The sequence below is a fragment of the Suncus etruscus genome, chromosome 1, assembly GCF_024139225.1.
Source record: "Suncus etruscus isolate mSunEtr1 chromosome 1, mSunEtr1.pri.cur, whole genome shotgun sequence".
Classification (NCBI taxonomy): Eukaryota; Metazoa; Chordata; class Mammalia; order Eulipotyphla; family Soricidae; genus Suncus; species Suncus etruscus.
The window spans coordinates 120,565,279-120,582,929 of record NC_064848.1 but is presented as its reverse complement, the minus strand read 5'-3'; the positions used below and the strand labels follow the sequence as shown (position 1 = coordinate 120,582,929).

The 17,651-nt window shown below is 39.1% G+C and overlaps 1 pseudogene; it reads right to left on the bottom strand.

Annotated features, from left to right (window-relative positions):
- Nucleotides 1–828: 828 nt before the first annotated feature.
- Nucleotides 829–3,010, bottom strand: LOC126022365 (RNA-binding protein EWS-like; annotated as a pseudogene).
- Nucleotides 3,011–17,651: the final 14,641 nt, after the last annotated feature.

Sequence of the window (17,651 nt, the reverse complement as noted above, 5' to 3'; positions counted from 1 at the left end):
AATGCACTTGCACTTTGTATTTTTTTTCCTTGTTCTTTTTGCAGAAGCTCCCAAGCAGTGTTCCAGGGACCTGTGTGCCACTCCTAGCAATGCTTGGCCAACTAAAATTTGATGCTGCTCAGAACCTGACCCCAGGAACCAGGGGCTATCTTGGTAGTGCTGAGTGGCTTCTAAGGCTATATCTAGTGGAAGTTGGTGGTGCCCTGCAAGGTTAAATAGTGCCCAGGGATCATGGGGGCCCATAGGAACAGTGGTCAGTAAACCCCTCTGTACAGTCAGTTCCTTGCTTTTATAATTCTCTGTGAACACAAATTACATACTCTATTTTCACCACCTGAAAACTCCTTCTCTGTCAGAATACATTAATTTCTAATGAATACTACTTTTTAAGTATTTTTTAAAAATAAATTATCATTTTTATTTATATTTGCATAGATAGTAAGCTTATTTAGAGCAGGAATTATATATCTTTCATTGCACATCTCCATATAAGGAGCACACTGTCAATGAAAGTTTAATTGGACAAATTAACAAGTTTATTTTCACCAGAATATCTTGTTGTGTATATTTGAAATAGTCACTGCTGCCTAAATAATCTTCTTTCTAATAAATAAGTTACTTAATTAAAATTTACTTTATGGGATTTTCTAATCTTGCCTATGGTTTTTGCTGAATTTTCTTGGTTTTTCTCATTCTATGAAAGCTTGTTTAAAAATGTTGCACTTATGGTAATAAATTATTGGATTGTATATTTCTACAATTAAATTTAACTCAAAACATTAAGACCTTTAATATAACCACACTCACTTAGACCCCTCCCTTCCACTCTTTTTTTTTTTTTTTACCATTTAACTTGTTTTAATGTTTCTTCACAAATGGTGAAAAAACTAACGTACAGACAAGGAATAATCATAATGTTGTGGCCAACATTATAAATATGGAATTATAAATTTAAAACATTTTCTGGTTTAAAAAATAAATCTGGTAGTCAATGCAGCTCTTCGGGGTCTTCTGCATCTAGTAAGGCCGGTCTCTGCGTTCCTGACGGTGCTCACCTTTATCCATTTTTCCAGGTCCTCCACGTCCGCCTCTTCTTCCTCCCATCTGTTCCATCAAAGGTCCAGGGGGTCCTCCAGGACCACCTCGTCTGCCTCCAAAGCCACCTCGGTCTATGCCCCGGCCACCACAGAAGCCACCTCTGTCTCCTCCACGACTACCTCTGAACATTCTTCCAGGACCACCCCGGTCCATGAGGCCACCTCTGCCTCCCCCGCATGTCACCAGGGCCGCCTCTGCCACTGTCACCACCCGGGGGTGGAAAGTGTGGTGGGAGAAAACCTTCAGGCTTTGGGGCTTTACACTGGTTGCATTCTGTTCTCCAGGCAAAGTTCTGGTTTCCACATCCCGGATTGGGGCACTGCCAGTCTCCAGCTCGGTGTTGGACATTTTCTCCTCCTGATGGGTTCCTGGGGAACCTCGGGGCCCTCTTGGAGGGAAGCCTCCTCTGTCTCCTCCTCGGCCTCCCATTCGACCCATGGGTCCTCCTGGCCCTCCTGGACCTCCAAGGAGTGGTGGTGACATCTCTCTTCCCTCACGGGTGGCATACCACCTTGCATGCTGTTCATTGGAGGCTTCTTCCGAGCAAGAGAAACGTTAAGTTTGCTTCCTTGAAAATCTTTCCCATCAAACCACTCCACGGCTGCCTTGGCAGTTGGTGGGTCTTCATAGGACACTGTAGCATCACCTTTGGGGTTTCCTGTTTCCTTGTCCAAGTAGATATGAATCATGGGCTGTCCAGTTCTTTTGTTCATTTTAACTCCATACTGCTTAAAGAAGTCTGCCAGATCATCCAAAGTCACGTTATTATTTAATCCTTGCACATAAATTGCACTGTTGTCAGAGTCTTCATCAGGATCTATAGGTGGGCCTAGATCAAGATCTGGTCCTTCATCCATGGGTCCACCAGGCTTATTGAAGCCACCTTGCTCTTCCTTCTCATCCTCCTCTCCGCCCACCTCTGCTCATGCCTCCACGATCAAATCCCCTTCTTCCCCTGCCCCGGTTATCAGGGCCACTCATGCTCCGGTTCTCTCCTTGTCCGGAAAATCCTCCAGACTCCTGCCCATAAACACCCATGCTACTGGGGTGGTCCCATCGGAATGAACTCTGCTGCCCGTAGCTGCTGCTCTGTTGGCTATATTGACTTGGTGCTTGGCTGTAGGATCCAGTTTGGGGGTGGGGTGGGTGGTAACTAGTAGGTGGCTGCTGCCCATAGCTGCTTTGCTGCCCATAGCTGCTCTGCTGTCCATAGCTGCTTAGTTGCCCGTAGGTGTTCTGCTGAGAATAACTGCTCTGATCATAACTAGTCGGCTGCGAAGAGGAATAGATGGTGGGTGGATAGGATGGTGGTGCTGTCACTGGCTGCATGGGGTAACTCCCAGGTACCTGAGGATAACTGTAGTTACTCAGTCCATATCCTAGGCTGGGTTGGTTGTAACCCCCTGTGCTAGATTGAGGTTGAATAGCCTCAGCAGGCTTGTTACCATCCTGTGGTCTTGTAGGTGCAGTGGTTGCCGGCTGCTGCCCATAGGCTGGATAAGCAGGCTGAGTGCCATATGCAGACTGCTGTGCGTAGGAGGCCTGGGTAGTAGTTACTGTAGCAGTGGTGGTATTTTAAGCAGCCCTGGACAGGCTGACTGTATGCCTGGGGAGCAGCTGGAGTAGTATAACCAGTGGGAGGCTGTCCATAAGAAGTTGCATAGGCGGTCTGCCCATAAGTTGCAGTGGTCTGAGCCTGGGTATAGCTGACATCAGTGGGCTGTCCATAAGTTCCGTAACTTTGCTGCCCATATGCCTGGCTGGTCTGTGCATATCCTTGAGTGGGCTGAGCGATGTAAGCACTGTAGTCCTGCTGGGCTGCAGCTTGGCTGTAGGTACTGTAATCCGAGGACGCCATTTTCTCATCTACCTTCCTTCTCATTCTCTCAACGTCAGTCTCCCTCGCTCGCCTTCTGCGTGCCGCACTCCCCTCCCTTCTATTCTAACAGAAATGAATTTAGAGGCTGAAGTGATAGCTCAGAGATATAGCATTTGCCTTGCATGTGGCTGATCCAGAATGGATCTCAGTTCGATCCCCAGTGTTCCATTGGTCCTCCGCGGCCAGGAGCAATTTCTGAGCACATAGCCAGGAGTAACCTCTCAGCGTCACCTGGTGGGGTCCGAAAGCAAAAAAGAGGGAGAGAGGGAGGGAGGGTGGGAGGGATGGAGGGAAGGAAGGAAGGAAGGAAGGAAGGAAGGAAGGAAGGAAGGAAGGAAGGAAGGAAGGAAGGAAGGAAGGAAGGAAGGAAGGAAGGAAGGAAGGAAGGAAGGAAGGAAGGAAGGAAAGAAAAGAAATGCATTTAGAAAAGCTCAAGTTTCTAGAAAACAGAGTACCTGTTTAATTTAAATACCAGATTTACAGTTTGAAAGAGCATAATCAGTATATAATAAACATAACATATAATATTGGTTGTTTCTTTAATTGAGAAAATCAAATTATTATAAAATTTAATTATTTATAATGATAAAACAGATAGATAAAAAATAAATTTAAAATGTCTTTTTAAATGTTCCACATCACTAATTATCACGGAGATGCAAATTAAAACAAGAGGTACCATCTTACACCACAGAGACTAGTACACATCACAAAGAACAAGAGCAATTAGTGCTGGAGGGGATGTGAGGAGAAAGGAACTTTTATTCACTGCTAGTGGGAATGCTGTCTATCTAGCCTTTATGGAAAACAATATGGAGATTCCTCAAAAAACTGGAAATTAAGCTCGCATATGATCTAGCTATACCACTCCTAGGGATATACCCTAGGAATACAAAAATGCAATACAAAAATTTCTTTCTTCCTTACACCTATATTCATTGCAGCACTATTTACAATAGCCAGACTCTGGAAACAACCAAGATGCCCTTCAACAGATGAATGGCTAAACTGTGGTACATATACACAATGGAATATTATGCAGCCGTCAAGAGATGAAGTCATGAAATTTTCCTATACATGGATACACATATTACGCTGAGTGAAATAAGTCAGATGGAGAGAGATAGGCATATAATAGTCTCACTTATCTATGAGTTTTAAGAAAAATAAAAGACATTATTGTAATAATGCCCAGAGATGAGGGCTGGAAGGACCGGCTCAAGATATGAAGCTCACCTCAAAGAGGGGTGAGTGAAGTTAGAAAAATGATACACTAACAACTACCATGACAATGTTAATTAGTGAGAGAAATAGAATGCCTGACTAGAATACAGGCAGGGGGTGTTGGTGAAGGGAGATGGTGGCATTAGTGGTGGGAATGTTGCACTGGTAAAAGAGGGGGCTCTTTTTGTGACTGAAATCCAACTACAGTCATGTTTGTAATCACTGTGCTTAAAGATATGATAAAAATAAAAATAAATAAAATAAAATGTCTTTTTAATGCTCTGTTGAAATACAGTGGTTTATAATACTATTAGTGATGTTTTTTCCCTGTATACATTATTCCATAACCACACCCACCTGAGAGTGCTCCCTTTTCTCCACCATGCTCTCATAGAGCTGTCCCTCAAGTGCATGCCCCATAATTTAATTTTGTGTCAAGTTACTTGAATCTGTGTCATATTATGTGTCATATGTATATATATATAAAGATATATATACATATATATGTATATTTAGCCACTCAAATGATGTTCAGGAGGTACAGGGACCATGGTGTTAACTGAGGCAACATATTCAGCACAAGAGTCAGAGCTGCTGTTCTAGGCATACCAATGGTGTTGAGGGCCTCCAAGGTGATACCCAACAATACTCAGGAACCTATGTGGCATTGGGCATTGAACCAGGTCATGTGCCTTAATCACTGTTGCATCAATTTACAGCAATTAGGTTGTAAATTTGATTAAACTATTGGATATACTTTTATTTTTGTAAAGATTTATTTTATAAATATGGTATTTAAAATCAAGATGCATCTTGTGTGGGAATATATATATGTTAAAGATGAAATGTCATGTCTTTACTGCCATGAACAAAGGTCAAATCAAAATAATTTAAAGACCTTGATATTAGACCTGAAACCATAAGGTATATAGAAGAAAACATAGACAGAACACTTCATGACATTGAAGATAAAAGTATCTTCAAGGATAAGACACTACTAACAAAATAAGTGGAAGCAGAGATAAACAAATGAGATTACATTAAACTAAGAAATTTCTGCACCTTACAGTAAGCAGTGACCAGGATACAAAGACTTCCAACAAAAATGGTGAAACTATTCACGCAGTTTCCATTTGATAAGGGATTAATATCTAAGATATATAAGGCTTGATATATGTAAGACATAAGGTATAAATATATATGAGCTTAACAAGGAAAAAATATCTAATTCCATTAAAAAAATGAAAAGAAGAGATGAACAGAAACTTCCTCAAAGAAGAGATATAGATAGCCAAAAGGCACATGAAAAAATGCTCTACATCATTAATCATCAGGGAGATGCAAATCAAAATAGTGAGATATTATCTCTCACCAGAGACTGGTACATATCAAAAAGGACAAGATAAAAGTTGCTGGTGTCATACAGGGAAAAAGGGACTTTCAACCACTACTGGTGGGAATGTTGACTGGTCCATCTTTTTTGGAAACATATGAATATTCCAAAGAAAATTGAGCTTCCATATGATTGATAGTAGCAATATTACTTCTGAAATTTACCCCAGAGGCCTCAAAACACCAAGCAGAAAAGCCTTCTGAACTTCCATGTTCATTGAAGCACTATTCACAACAGCCAGAAAGAAATAACCCAAGTGTCCAAAAAAAAAAAAAAATGAGTGGCAAAAGAAACTTTGATACATTTACACAATGGATTACTACTCAACTATTAGAAAAAATGAAATAATAAAATTTGCTTATACATGATGGATACGGAGAGTATTATTCTGAGCAAAATGAGTCAGAGGGATAAGATAGACATAGAATGATTACACTCCAAACCACAATGTCAAATAGAAAACAAGTGAGAGAGAGAAAAAAAGGGGGGTGTAAAATGACGACTGGGGATGTGGGATGGGTGGGAAACTGGGTACATTAGTGGTGGAAAATGTGCTTGGTGAAAGTGGTGTACTTTCTATAACAAGAGCAATTTTGTATCCACCGTGCTTCAAGTAATTATTTTTTAAAAATGACAATAAAAGAATGATTACACTCATTTGTGGAATTAAAAAATACATAGTATGGTGTTAACCATAAACAAGAGAAGCAAGGAACAGCAGAACCAGTTCATGGTAGGAAGCTTGCCACAAACAGTGAGGGAGTGCAGGTAGGACAGAGAAGGAATCATCATGACAATGATACTTGAAAATTATTACTCCAAGACCCGGAGAGATAGCACAGCGGTGTTTGCCTTGCAAGCAGCCAATCCTGGACCAAAGGTGGTTGGTTCGAATCCCGGTGTCCCATATGGTCCCCTGTGCCTGCCAGGAGCTATTTCTGAGCAGACAGCCAGGAGTAACCCCTGAGCACCGCCGGGTGTGGCCCAAAATCCAAAATCCAAAAACCAAAAAAAAAAAAAAAAAAATTATTACTCTGGACAAGAACTGGGTGCTGAAAGGAGATTAAGTAATATGTATGATATTTCTTCAGTAAAAATATTGCAAAGCACAGTGTATAAAAAAAAAGAAGTGAGGGAAAGAGAAGAAACAGGCCGAGTAGAGGACAGGAGGGAGGGTGTGAGAGAAACTAGGAACATTGGTGATGGGAAATATGCACTGGTGAAGAGTGTTGGATATTGTATTACTGTAACTCAATCATGAACAACTTTGTGTATCTCACACTGATTCAACTAATTTATTTATTGAGAAAAAGAATAAAGTTTAAACTATGAACCTGACAAAGTAATGAATAAATATTTTATTGCTAAATAATTTCTTTTTTTTTGGGGGGGGTCACAACCCGGTAGTGCTCTGGGGCCACTCCTGGCTCTCCGCTCAGAGATCACCCCCAGCAGGCTCTGGGGACTATATGGAATGCTGGGATTTGAACACCGTCCTTCTGCATGAAAGGCAAATGCCTTAACCTTCATGCTATTTCTCCAGCCCCGCTAAATAATTTCTTATCATCATCTGAGCTATTGGGAAAAAGTGTCCAATAAACTTGCTCTAAAACAAACAAACAAAAATGTCATTGGAAGACCATTAGTTGATTTACAATTATGCTCTTTTCTTCAAATTTTTTAAAACGTATTATTATGAACAGTACGAATATGGAGAGGGCTTTCAGACAATTCTCTCCATTATAATTTATAGAATGTTTGCTGTTTCTTTGAACCTGAGGATGTTTGTAAGTCCTGTGGTCAAAAGGAAGACAGTAAATATTCTAAAAACATAGCAGTCAGCCTCTCCTGCTACAAGTGTGCCAAAAAAACTGACTTAGCAAAACAGCCAGCAGCACAAAAATAAGCCTGCTGAATTTGTAGGGAGCCGTAAATCCTGATCGGCTTGTTCCACTTACTCCATTCTGATGATATATTTTGGAGCCCCAGGGACAAGCAGAAATGTGTCACATATAATCTTTCTCATCCTTCAAGGCATAGCACAAATGTCAAATATGAAAAGGAAAGGGAGTTTGAGAACTCCCTGCTTTTATCTAATTCCACAACCTTCTTTCCACATCTGTTTGGGACCCTCTTCCAGGTTGCCCTTTTTTAAACTGCTCTCAGAAAACGTCACAACTTGGAGTGTGCCATGGCCTCTTCATTAAATATTAACTCTACTATAGTTGATCTTCTGGATCCATAATTTGATCAACTGGTTCCACAAAAGTACCAGCAGCGTTTTTTGGTACTAGAGTATATTTGCTGCTATAGAGAACAAGAAATTCTCCCACCCCTCTTGGTTCTTAGTTACAGAAAAAGAAAAATTTTAATTACATATATTAGGAGTGGGGCAGAGTGACAGCACAGCTGTAGGGCATTTGCCTTGCACATTGCCGATCCAGTGCAGACCTGGTTTGATCCCCAGTGTCCTATATGGTCCCTGTCACCAGGAGCAATTTCTGAGTGCATAGCCAGAAGTAACTTCTGAGCATCACTGGGTGTGGCTTAAAAACCAAAAAAAAAATAAAAATAAAAATAAAGGAGAACTATAAGATTGCATATTCTGGGGCTGGAGAGATAGCATGGAGGTAAAGTATTTGCCTTGTATGCAATAGGTCAGTGGTTCGAATCCTGGCATTCCATATGGTCTCCCGAGCCTGCCAAGAGCAATTTCTGAGCGTAGAGCCAGGAGTAACCCCTGAGCACTGCCGAGTGTAAACCCAAAACCAAAAATAAAATAAAATAAATTTTAAAAATGGTATATTTTAATATAAATGGAACAAACTAGGGGTCTTATCCTGTACTAGAGAAGAGGACAGGGGTCTAGGGATCAGAATGATGACCAGGAAGATTTTATATTCACAAAACTTTATGTCCAGAGTTAAGCATGTTCCTTAAGATAGTGTTGTTTTTGTTGTTTTTAATCAAAATAGTAATTTCTGAAGATTACCCTACATCTAAGTAACCTACCTTCCTTAAGTAAGGCTAATAGTTTCTCCTAAGACTCAGCAAGTCTAAATTGATTTTTCTATATTACAAAGTGACATATCTTAGAAAAGTCTGTCTGAAAATTTAGGGAAAAGCTGGTCCTACATTGCCTTAATTCAAAGACAGAACTAATATGGAGATTTCATGTTGATTCTCAGTAGAGAAATACTTGATTTTGGTCTATTTATATATGGACATAGTTGTTCAAAAAATAAGCATGCAAGTAAGCAAGTACAGGTGAGCATCATAAGCACCACAATTACCCTGGTAATCGCACAAAGAAGAAAAAGAAGAACGATGAAGAGAGATAAAACCTACAGGCATCTGGAGGTTTTGTAGACTCAGTTCTAGACTACTGCAATAAGAGTATTTTAGTAAAACAAGTCACATGATTGTTTATTTCACAGTGTATATAAAAAGTTGTATTTATACTCTACTCAACTAAATGTGAACTAGCATATTGTCTAAAATATTGTGAACAACTTAATTCAAGATATTTTATTGATAAAAACTGTTAAGTATCTATCTAAACTATTAGAAGAATGGTGCTGAAAAATTAGCTGGATAGAGTTGCCACAAGCCTGCAAAATAAACAATTATCTGAAAAGCATAAAAAAACAAACTCTGGCTGTATTTTATATGCAACGTTAATAATTTTATAATTTAAAGAAAAACCAAAAAACTAATCATTTTTAAAATGTAGTCTATAAAAGATAAAAGTCAATAAACTCCTCTCGCTGGAAATGATTCAAGGAAAATGCTTTATTGTCTTCACTTAGGAGATTCTCACTGAATGAAGCAGACGTGTCCCAAGTGACAAATCATTTTCATGGGCGTGGGCAGAGAAAAAATGTTAATGTTTTTCAAAGAGCAAGTGTGGAGGATACTGTTTCATTACACTAGTGTGTTGAGTTAGGTGACCACTGATCTTAATTTTTACTTCTTCTTCCTCCTATAACTTCAGATTTTAGACTGTGAAAAAACTTGTCAAACTGAGTTTTTCTTAATTATATTTTTGGGGACACACTGAGTGATGTTAAAGGATCACTCCTGACTGCACTCAGGGATTATTCCTAGGAAGTCCAGGGAACTATATGAGATGAAATGGATTAAACCTGAGTTAGCCAAGTATAAGGCAAGCACCCTACCTGCTATACTATTGCTATAGTCCCATTTTATTCTTTTTTTTAATTAAAAATGTTTTTAAAATAATTTTAATTGGATCACTGTGAAATACAGTTAAAAGTTGTTCATGATTAGGTTTCCATTATACAATGTCCAAGACCATTCCCTTTATCTGTGCACATTTCTCACCACCAATGTTCTCATTTTCCCTCCTACCTTCCCCCCTCCCCCTATATTCCCCCTGCCTGCTTCAATGGTAGATATTCCCCCCTTTTAAACTTTCAGATATAGTTTGCAATATTGTTACTGAATGGGTATCATGCATATCACTTTACTTTCTTTCAGTACACAGTTCCTGACACGAGTGATCATTTCCAACTATAATTGTCATATTGGTCCCTTCTCTGCCCTAACTGTACTCCTGCCTCTTGTGGCAAGCTTCTTACCATGAACCAGTTCTCCTGGACTTTGTCTTTATTTGTTTTGGGGTAGTATTATTACCATACTACCTAACTATCTATCTATACATATATATCTCCCATAAATGAATGTGTTCATTTTATATTTATCCCTGTCTCTGTCTCAGCATAATATTCTCTTTATCCATCCATGTTTAAGCATATTTCATGATTTTATTTTCCTAAGAGCTGTATAGTATTCCATTTTGTAGGTGTACCATGGTTTTTATATCCACTCATCTGTTCTTGGGCACTTGGGTTGTTTCCAGATTCAGGCTGTTGTGAATAGTGAAGCAATGAACATAAAGTGCAGAGAGCTTTTTTGTATTGTGTTTTTGGACCTCTAGGAGCTGTATTGCTAGGTCATATGAGAGTGCAATCTCTAGTTGTTTTTGGCAGTTTTTGTTTGTTTTTGAGGAATGTCCTTATTGTTTTTCTTTGTTCCATCTGCTTAATGTTTAAAGGCAACTACTTCCATTTCCCCAGTCTTCATTCCACTCTTAGATTAAAACTTGGTTATGTAATTTTTTTGTGTGGAGGTATTTGAGGTTTGTCAGCAACATCAGGTGAGTGAATTGCTCACAGTGGTGCTGAGGATAGAACCCAGGTCAGCAGCATGCAGGACAAGTGTCTAAATCCCTGTACTAGCTCTCTTAAATCTATCATAGTATTTTTTTTTCTATTGCTCTTTTTTGGTAGTAATATTACCAATAGAGGTAGAGAGCTAGGACAGAGTGCCTAGGGCACTTGCATTACATTTGGCCAACCACGGGTAACTCCCCAGCACCACAGACACAGCCCCCTCCCCCATCCAGTACAAAGTTGGGTTGAGTATGCCTGTAAAACTCAAACTCCCCATCACCTAAAAAATGAGTAAGATTTGAGGCAAAAACACTCACTCACTTACATTTTTATTTTTACATAATATAATTTTACAGAAAGGAAGAGAAGAAAGGAGAATGTGGGCTTCATCAGACAGTTTCATGAAGTGAAAAAAAAGGGGGGGGAAGTCATGCCCATTTGGGATGGATATCATTCTAGAGTCAAAAAGCCTCACTCATTTTCAGAATGTTATCTAAAGAAACTTTAGCTGAGGAGTGCTTTTTCGAAATAAACTAATTTAATACACCAAATCAAACTGTCCTGGGGAGAAAACCTTATCTATCTCAGAAGAGAACAATCTATGGACTTCTCACCAGAGGACTCAGGGTGAACTCAAATGTCTTTTTGAACCTGACAATTCGTAAGTGATTTCTTGATTGATTTTTCTGACTTCTAACAACACTCTTCAATGCTCCCATTTTTATTCTCTGAAATGTCACTAATCTGTCCTTGGGTACTAGAGAAGTCTATTAGAAAAAGTAATATAGAAATCAGGATTCTCTTAGTCTGAACGACTAATGCAATGATAAAAGAGAGAAATTTAATTGTCTCACAACTGCAGGTATCCTAAATTCTGAAACATTCTTCAAAGTTTAGCAGTCTGCCAACAAAGAAAACAAAGATCACAAAAGACTAAAGAACCTGAATAATGGAGATTTATTGCTATCAATAAGGCTTATTCTTAGGATTGTATTGTTCATTAAATATATAAAGGTTTAGTTGAACATGAAAAATAGAAGACAAATCTAATGCATTTTGCATTGACATTTTTAGCCTAGTATATATTTTATATTAGGCAAAAAGTAATAATAAGTATTATCTGATTTTTTTAATATAGAAAGAAACTGTTATTGGACATTTTTGAAAGAATATGAAACAGTTTTGAAGGAAATAGTGTTTTTAGCATTTCTTTTTTTTTTCATGCTATCTGTTCGGCCCCAATATCTCTTTCTTTTTTTTTTAAATATATTTTTTATTTAAGTAACATGATCATATTTGGGTTACATTCATAACCAGAACACCCCCCTTCACCAGTGCAACATTACCCCCTCCCCCCTTCCCATCCCCTGCCTGTTTTCGAGACAGGCATTCTACTACAGTAATTTGTTTTTAAGTTCAGTAAATTGTATTATTTTCCTTACAGTAAAAAAATATAGTAAAGGTGTGATAGTGGCAATCGCCAATGTTTGCATAGGTCCAGAAAAATGGAGAAAATGGGGGAAGAAAATCCTTGACCTGATTACAAAAAGGCCTCACCCCAGAAGTTTATTGGCATAAGACAGACTCTGGGTTCCAGGCATACCAGTCTATCCAACTCCAGTCATTCTCAAGGTCCCGGTGAAACTTTTTTACACTTTAGCTATAGTTGGTATCAGACTTTTATATTTAAAGACTCTCCAGAGTTTTTAGCATTTCTAAAATGCACAGGCAAACAAAATTTAAATTTGCTCTCTAGTCACTAAAATATTTTAAACATGCTTTGTTTCCCTAAAAACCTGAAACTACACAGCTGGAATAATATGGAGTAGAATATCTTAAAATATCTGCAGCAAAAAGCTAAGCAAAATACAGTTGAAACTACTCATGACAGATAAACTCTTCTTTATTTCTTATAATCAAGTACTTCAGGGTAATTTTTTTTTTCTCTTAAATCCTTCAAGAAGATGTGGCTTGAAAGATAGTATAGTAGATAGAACACTTGCTTTGCACACTGCTGACCTGGCTTCAATTTCTAGCATCCCATATGATCCCCCAATCCCACCAGATTGAGTGCAAAGCCAGGAATAAGCCCTGAGCATAGCCACATGTGGATCCCAAAGCATAAACAAAACAAAAATCCTTCAATAAGAATTGTGATCACATACTTCTGTGAATGTAATCTGGAAATTCCCCGCACCCCCATTGCAGATATAATAAGAACCATTAAAGGACATTAAAAATGAGAGCTTCACTAACTGCTGCTGCCAGAGATTCAGGGCCACCCTTCTATCTGAAGGACCAAAATCTTTTAGATGCAATTTGCAAACACTCCTTCCTGGAAGAAGATGAATTAAAGAATGTATTTAACAGCCTGAAATAAATGGCAGCAGGACCAAAGTCTTTGTGTTTATATAGCTTTCATCTGTTCAATCCCTTTCTTGTTTGCCTTTTGGGCAAAAGCTGACTGGTGTCTTGGGAAAATATTTTGCAGATCTATAAGTACACTGTTAAATGCTCTTAACCACCACAGTGGTCTAAACTAAAGTAAAGCTCTGTGGTTATCTGTACCTCAGTCTGTATATTTCTCCAGCCCCTAAGAAATATTTTCTCTGTGTAGTCCATTTCAAAGTTTCAGAAAACTAGGATGAATTTTGTAGAGAAAGTGCATGTAAGGACAGGTTCAGAGATTCACAAATATATAATTTTTTTTTCAAAAGATTAAATTGGGGGCCAGAGGGATAGTAAAGTGGGTAAAGTGCTTGCCTTGTATGGGCTGACCCAGATTATATCCTTGGCATTCCATATAGTTCCTTGAACACTGCTGTTGCAATAAAGCCCTTTGTATGGGCTTGGATGGTGGTGGATGGTGATGGATGGTGAGAGGCCTTTCTCCTCCAGCCCAGGCCATGTATATGCAACCCCCTTCAGCCAGTGGGTCTGCAGTTTCATGTAGCAGTGAGAAAATCATCCACAGACAGGTTCAAGGAGATATCAGCTTTATTCATGCCCTAACCACCACATGTGTGGCCTATAAACCTTTTACGCTGGAACCCTAGTCAGCCCTATTCAGTACCTAGTCCCTCAGCCATCTCCTTTCCAAACTCTTCCTCCAAATGTCAACTCCCTTTTGTAACCCACCAAAGACCCCGCCCAGAAATGGGCAGGTCTTTCTTGTAGGTAAGGTTACACAGAAAGAATGGGGGATGGGGTAACACACTGCCAGAAGTAATTCCTGAGTACAGAGCCAGAAAAGACCCCTGAGCACAATCAGATGTGAAGAAAGAAATATTAATTTGGAAAAGGTTTGAGAAAGGTTATGATAAATATAATCATAATTTAAAAAGGCATTAGAAGAACATTATAAATAATGAGAAAATGTTTAAGACTCAGTGGGGTTCTTTGACTATTTTTGCAACTACTGATGTCTTTACTGTCATCCTTTCTTTTCTTTTTTTAAATGTTTGTTTTTGGTTTGGGGGCCACATTCAGTGGCACTCAAGGGTTACTTCTGGCTCTGTGCTCAAAATTTCTCCTGGCTGGGGCCGGAGAGATGGCATGGAAGTAAGACATTTGCCTTGCATGCAGAAGGACGGTGGTTCAAATCCTGGCATCCCATATGGTCCCCGGAGCTGCCAGGAGCGATTTCTGAGCGTAGAGCCAGGAGTAGCCCCTGAGCACTGCTGGGTGTGACCCAAAAAACAAACAAACAAAAAATTACTCCTGGCAGGGTCAGGGGACTGTAGGGGATACTAGAGATCGAACCTGGGTCAGCGGCATGCAAGGCAAATACACTACCAACTTTACTATCAGTCCAGGCCCCGAACTTTCTGTTTTTAATTTAAAAAGCCTTTATGCCAACTTTACTAGCTCAATCTTATCTAATGAAAACTCTTAGAAGCCCCATGTCTTTTATTATTTTAAATCCTTACAATTTTGTTGATCTGTTGTCTAGTATAGATCTCTTTGGCTATTCCCTGAGTTTCATGAGCACACAAATATACTCTCATATGACCTCTAGCTCTTGTATATATACTTGTATAACCTCTTGTCTCTAACCTTTAGCAAAATATTAGGTTTTTAACAAATACTAAGTATTCACTCACTGAACCTGAATTTTCTTATTTCTTCTTTCATTGTCTCCCAAGAAGGAAGATTTCAGGGCTGGAGAAATAGTACAGAAAATAAATTGTTTGTCTTGTATGCAAACAAATCCGTTTTCTTGAGCACTAGCTGCAGTGATTTCTGAGCACAGAAGTAGAAGTAAACCCTGAAAACTACCAGATATGATTCCTGTGGTGCCAAAGACAACTCTTGGCTTGATATTTTGAGTCCATCTTGGCAGTACTCAGGATGATCATGTATGCATGTGGGAAAACAAACCTGGGTCCATGTGCACGGAAGTATACGCTCCAGCCCATTGAGTTATCACTTTGGCTCTTATACTAGTAACTTTTCACTGTAAAACTGTGCTTCAAGTTTCCTTGTCTACAAATTAGAAATCCTAATAGTGCTATAGAGGAGGCCATTATAGAAATTGGCTGAACTAATAAGTAATGCCTGAAAGAATTTAAGATACAACCCTCTGTGGCAGACTGGAATCCACAATCCTGGGGAATACCTTAGTGGAACCCAAGACATATCTTCTGGCCAGTCATATCCTGGTTTTCTCTGCATCATGCCCCAGAGAACAGAAGTCAAAGGGCGCGGGGGGTGGGGGGTGGAGGGGGGAGAGACTTCACAGTAATGTTCATAATCCAAACTACTGTCCAGTTCAAGGGATGGGATGGAGAAAGGGAGGGAAGGAGCCATCGAGGCTGACCAGGAAACTGCTCTCTGATTGGGTGAAAAGAAGGTTCAAGGGACTGACTATTGAGTGCCTACTCTGTGCAGGCACTATTCAAATTTAGTCCTTGCTTTAAGGCCCAAACCAACTGATGAACAAAAACACGTGCTAGCAAAGGTGATTTTAGGTATTAGTAAAGACTCCAACGAAGACAAAACCAGCAAGTTGGTAGAAGGATGAGTGATAGGGCTGTTTTTGTTTGTTTGTTTGTTTGTTTGTTTTGATTGTTCGTTCGTTTTGATTTTTGGACCACACCCGGTGACGCTCAGGGATCATTCCTGGCTATGGCTCAGAAATTGCTCCTGGCTCTGGAGATCATATGGGAGGCCGAGGATTGAAACCAGGTCTGTCCTGGGCAGCGGAGTGTAAGGCAAACACCCTACCGCCCTGCTGCTGTGCTATCCCTTGGGCTCTGATGGGGCTGTTTTAAGTAGTTGGTAGGAAACAGTCTCTGGGACATAGATACTTGTCACATGCCCTTGGAATGTGGCCAATCCAAATAGAGAGGTGATGCATTGCATACACTAGTCATTTTAAATGGAAAGAGGAGCTAATATAAAATATCTGATTAATAATTGTATATTAATCATGTCACTGATGGTGTTTCGGTTTACTCAATTAAATAAAAGATTGTAATTTTAAAATAAAATCCTTCACCAATGCCTGCTATATATTAGGACCTCAATAAGCATTGGGCAGCTTAAATAAGGATATTATTATTATTATTTATAAAATAAGCATTAGTAGTTAATATACAAAACGGACCCCCAGAGCAGTTTCTAAAATGAGGCTTCAAAACTTACTTGCATCTAAAGAGTAGTATCCTGGAGGACGCTGGGTTCAAGGTGGAAAACTGATGTAGAATAGACAGTATTGTCACTTACCTACTGCCTGTTCGTTGTTTCTCATTGCTAAATATTTGGTCAAGGCTTGTGGGCAATTCTGGACATATATTTTCACATATTCTATCACTAAACTGTTGGTTATAATTTTTCTTTCTTTTTATTTATTTATTTGACTTTTGGAACTTATCCATCTGTGCTCAGGGTTCACTCCTGACTTTGCACTTAGCACTCCTGATGGGCTCAGGGAACCATGCAGGGTGCAAGGAATTGAATCTGAGTCATTTCCTAACCTTCAGACCCTAGATTTTAAGGAAAAAATAGAGGGATTGTTTCCCTTTCCTGTTGTGCTATGGTGGTGGTATGTGGGGGTCATACAAAAATGCATAAGGATCACTCTCAGGAGTCATGTCGGGGTGCATCTAATTTAGGGTCTAGGGCCTGCAAGACTCTTTCTAGGATGGAGTCACATTCCCTTGTCTCACAGTACTCTTCATTTTAATCTGTATTATTAAACTCACCCCAGTAACTCAATATTTTCCCAGTTCCAAATTATCTTCTTTAGTTATATACTATGTCCACATTCAGCTATTTCCTTTTCAGTATTTTTCAGTATTTCAGTCTTGTGTTTTTAAGCAAGTCACATTCCATTATATTTCTATTTTAATTTCTTCTCCAACTAATTTTAATGCATTATTAAATAGGAGGCTAGCACTTTGAAAGAGAAAGCAAACTATTTTAGTGATAATTCAATAATAATAATTTTGCAGCAAATTGTCCCTGTGGGTTACACTGATACATTATAAAGTAGTGAAATATGTTAGCTGCAAACATTTGCATTTATTAACATAAAGTCAAGGCCAACTAAACAGAGGTTATTTCAGAAGTTGTAGGTCCAAGTTCAGTTAACTGGAGTCAATCCCTTAACATTAGAGCTGAAATGGGACTGCATTAAAAGTGCTGTTGTGTGATCACATTTTAGTGCCTATTATGTCTTGATTAAGACTCCCCTGGATATTCCTTTTTAATGGAATTTGAGGAATTAAAAATGGCTTCACAAATCACTTTTTAATCTGGTGAAGTAAGCAGGGAATGAAAAAACACCATGCTGTCATCTTCAAGTGCAAGGAAAGTTGTAAATAAAGAAAACAAATTAGAGGCTGGTTCACACCTCATC